General features: G+C 41.5%; 1 pseudogene; it reads right to left on the reverse strand.

Annotated features, from left to right (window-relative positions):
- Window positions 1-425, reverse strand: LOC118991546 (metallothionein-1-like; annotated as a pseudogene).
- Between the last annotated feature and the right edge of the window lie 4108 nt (window positions 426-4533).

Here is a 4533-nt window from a genome sequence, read left to right on the forward strand (position 1 = left end):
AAGTTTATTGTCATTCAAATATTCCATACAAAAATTAAAACAGCAATTGGATCAGGGTTTATGAAAAATTTTAAAATGCAGGTTTGTAGACATTGCTCTATTCACAATGGGGAGCAGGCTGTCCCCGATGTCACACACAGCAGCTGCACTTGCCTGATGCTCCTTTGCAGACGCAGCCTTGGGCGCACTTGGCACAGCCCAGCAGCAGCAGGAACAGCAGTCTTCTTTCAGTTTTTGCGTTTGCAGGAGCTGGTTCAGGTGTAGGACCCATCAGTGGAGAAGGAGCATTTGGGATCCACCTGGAGCAGTGGGGAGGCAGGAGGTGCAAAGCAAGAGAAGAAGAGGCACTCATGCTGGTGCAGGGCATGGTGGCCTACTTTTACTTCTTCACTGGAATTTTCTGTGTGTTCACAGTCTTCTGTCATGAACAAATAAATAGGCTGAAATGTTAATATTTTCTTTTTAGCTCAAATAAATGCAAATAACTAGACACACCAAACTGCAGCTAAAAACTTTATATAATCATACATTTCTGTGGTAGGTCCAGAAAAAAAGAACAAGAGAACAAGAAAAATCAAACTTTTTAAAATAGCATGACTGTAAATAATTTGAATGTAAATTATAATATAGAGAAATGTAATATCTGACATATTATTCTTCATAGGCAAAGAAATAAAATTTTCCCAAGTTTTCATAAAATTCTATGTTAAATATATATTAAGCTGCAGTAAAAACCTCAATAAATTACAAAACAAAATGCCTACATATTCTTTGAACTTGGCTTTAAAATGTACTGAGAACATATCACAAACTTTACATGAGAAAACACTATTTCCTCAAATTTGACTGGGTTAAATATTTATTAAATAATTGAAAGGACAACTTTACATATAACTATGTTTTATATTTAAATTTGTTTCTTATTTAATTGTGAAAACATAATCTTAAGTTTATTTATTTTGAAAAAATTAGGGTAAAAATAATAAACCAATTTATCTGTTACAGTTTTAAAAAGAAAATACAATGAAATTAGGAAGAGTTGAATACAAAAGTTATGATAAAAACATTAATTATGAACATCAAAAATATAGCTTATATAATTATTTTTATATAAGCTGGAGCTTATATAATTATTTTTATTTTTTAAATATATTTTCTTTATTATGTTATTAGAGTTGTCCCATTTTTCTCTCTGCTTTATTCTCCTCCACTCCGTACCACCCCTCCCACCAGAATTTCCCCATGTTAATTCATGTTCATGGGCCATACATACATATAAGTTCTTTGGTTTCTCCATTTCCCATACTATTCTTAACCTCCCCCTGTCTATTTTGTACCTACCATTAATGCTTCTTACTCCCTGTATCTTTTCCCCCCTCTCTCCCCCTCCCCCTCCTCACTGATAACCCTCCATGTGATCTCCATTTCTGTGATTCTGTTCCTGTTCTTGTTGTTTGCTTAGTTTGTTTTTGTTTTTTTTAGGTTTGATTGTTGATAGTTGTGAGTTTGTTGTCATTATGCTACTCATATTTTTATCTTCTTTTTCTTAGATAAGTCTCTTTAACATTTCATATACTAAGGGCTTGGTGATGATGAACTCCTTGAACTTGACCTTATCTGAGAAGCACTTTATTCGCCCTTCCATTCTAAATGATGGCTTTGCTAAATAGAGTAATCTTGAATGTAGGTCCTTGCCTTTCATGACTTGGAATACTTCTTTTCAGCCTCTTCTTGCCTGTAGGTTTCTTTTGAGAAATCAGTTGATAGTCTGATGGGCACTCCTTTGTAGGTAATTGTCTCCTTTTCTCTTGCTGCTTTTAAGATTCTCTCTTTATCTTTAATCTTGGGTAATGTCATCATGATGTGCCTTGTTGTGTGCTTCCTTGGGTCCACCTTCTTTGGGACTCTCTGACCTTCCTGGACTTCCTGGAAATCTCTTTTCTTTGACGTATTAGGGAAGTTTTCCTTCATCACTTTTTCAAACAAGTTTTAAATTTCTTGCTCTTCCTTTTCTCCTTCTGGCACCCCTATAATTCAGATGTTGGAATATTTAAAGTTGTCCCAGAAGTTCCTAAGCCTCTCCTCATTTTTATGAATTCCCTTTTCTTTATTCTCTTCTGGTTGAATGTTTATTTCTTCCTTCTGCTCCAAATTGTTGATTTGAGTCCCAGTTTTCTTCCTATCACTGTTGGTTTCCTGTACATTTTCCTTTATTTCACTTTTCATAGCCTTTATTTCTTTCTCTATTTTGCAACCATACTCAACCATTTCTGTAAGCATCCTGATTACCAGTGTTTTGAACTCTACATCTGATTGTCTGTCTCTTTATCACTTAGTTGTATTTTTTTTTTCTGGAGCTTTGATCTGTCCCATTATCTGGACCATATTTTTTTGTCTGGGTTCAGCTGTTTTGTAGTAAGGGGTGGAGCCTTAGGTATTTGCCAGGGCAGGGCAACCCATGTGGCTAGGTTGTGGCACTATATGTGGGGGAGGGAAGAATGCTGCTTGCTTGGTTCTTGGCTGATTTTCAGTCATTTCCCTCTATACCCACAACCATACTGGGCCCCTCTGGTGCTGATTCCCAGGTGGGTGGGCATGTGCATGCTCCAGGACCCTGTGGGTCTCTCAATGAACTCTCCCACAAGGCTGGGAGTCTCTCCTGCCACTGCAACTCCTACAGGTTTCTTCAGTCAGAGGTTCTGAGGCTTTATCTTCCCACACTGAAACCCTGGGTTACACAGTCCGTCTTGCTCCTCAGCTGTTCCTCCTGGTCCAGACCGATGCAAATGTGGGACCAGCTGATCCACCAGCCACCAGTTTGCCTGGTTCACCAGCTGCTGCCTCACCTGCCCTGGTCTTCCAGCCACTACCTCACCACCAGTCCTCTCCACCCTGGCTACCCAGCTACTGGTCTCTGCCCCTCCTACCTGTTTGGATGAATGTTTCTTCATTAACTCCTTGGTTGTTGGACTTCCATACAGCTTGATTTTCTGGCTTTTCTGGTTATTTTTTGTTTTTAAATTTGTTGTTGTTTTTTTGGTTGTGCGAGAAGGCAAAGTGTATCTACTTATGCCTCCATCTTGGCCTGAAGTCAGTTATATAATTTTTTTAAAGGTCAAACCTGGGCAATCTGACTCTAGAGCTCATGTTATTTTTCTTAAATATTTTATTTATTTACTTTTAGAGAGAGGGGAGAGGGAGAGAAACATCATTGTGAGAGAGAGACATCAATCAGTTGCCTCTCATTCATGTCCCAACAGGGAACCTGCAACCCAGGCATGTGCCCTTGACTAGGAATTGAACCAGCAACCTTTCACTTTGTGAAATGATGTCCAACCAAATGAGCCACAGTGGTCAAGGCTGAAACTTACGTAATTTTAGTAACCAATGTCATCCCAATAGATTCAATTTAAAAAGTAAAAAGATAATAACAAAGAATATAAATTGCTAGGTAATCCCCAAATGCAAGAATGGCATAGGAGCCAAGCTAAAGTGGTCTGGGAAAATTAGTAAAGAATAAGCTAATAAAAGGTATATATATATATATATATATATACACACACACACACACATACACAATTGTATTAAATATATACTTAAGAAGCGTTATAACTAACATATAACTAACATATATGTTATAACTAACATATAACTGACCTGGCTGGTGTGGCTCAGCAGGCTGAACACTGGCCTGAGAACTGAAAGGTCACTGGTTCAATGCCTGCCCAGTCAGGGCACATGCCTGGGTTATGGGCCAGGTTCCCAGTTGGGGGCACACAAGAGGCAACCAACCAGTGTTTCTTTTCCTCTCTTCCTCCCTCCATTCCCCTCTCTCTGAAAATGAGTAAGTAAATATAATCTTTAAAAAGAGAGATTTCAAAGAATATAGAGAGAATGACTGGGGAAAATGGCGGCGGAGTAGGACGGAGCGACTGCAGTTCTCCTACACTTGGGGGAAAATCCTGGCAGATTTACAGAAGAACAGCGCAATCAATTCCCCAACCAACAATTCCCCAGCATTTATGAAAATAAGAGACCAGAGATAGTGACGAACCAGACAGCTAGAGGTCCTTGGGGTCTCAGGGACGCAAGTAAGGACGGAGGCGGCCAGACCGGCGGCAGCCATTAGCCGGCACGTAAAGACCTTGGAGCCACGGCTGCCGCAGCGTTGGAGCCCAGAGTCTTCCTTCCGTCTGTGCCCAGCGACAAGGGCATCTGCCATGGAGAACTCATCGGGAGCCCGGCAACCCTGAGAGAAGTCGAGGGCAGCGGCAGCGGTGGCAGCGGCGGCAGGACGGCAGCCATTGGCCGGCGCATAAAGACCTTGGAGCCTTGGCTGCCTCAGCGGTCGGGGCCCAGAGGCTTCCCCCTGCGCCCATCGACAGGGGCGTCTGACACAGAGGACTCATCGGGACCCCAGCACCTGTGAGTAAAGACAAAAGCGGCAGCGGCAGGGCCAGCTGCCCTCGGGAGCCAGGCACCCCAGAGTAAAGTCAAAAGCAGCAGCGGCGGGACCAGCAGCCATTGGCCGGC

This window comes from Sturnira hondurensis, unplaced genomic scaffold (genome assembly GCF_014824575.4).
Source record: "Sturnira hondurensis isolate 20B ecotype Veracruz unplaced genomic scaffold, ASM1482457v3 Scaffold0007578, whole genome shotgun sequence".
NCBI classification, from domain to species: domain Eukaryota; kingdom Metazoa; phylum Chordata; class Mammalia; order Chiroptera; family Phyllostomidae; genus Sturnira; species Sturnira hondurensis.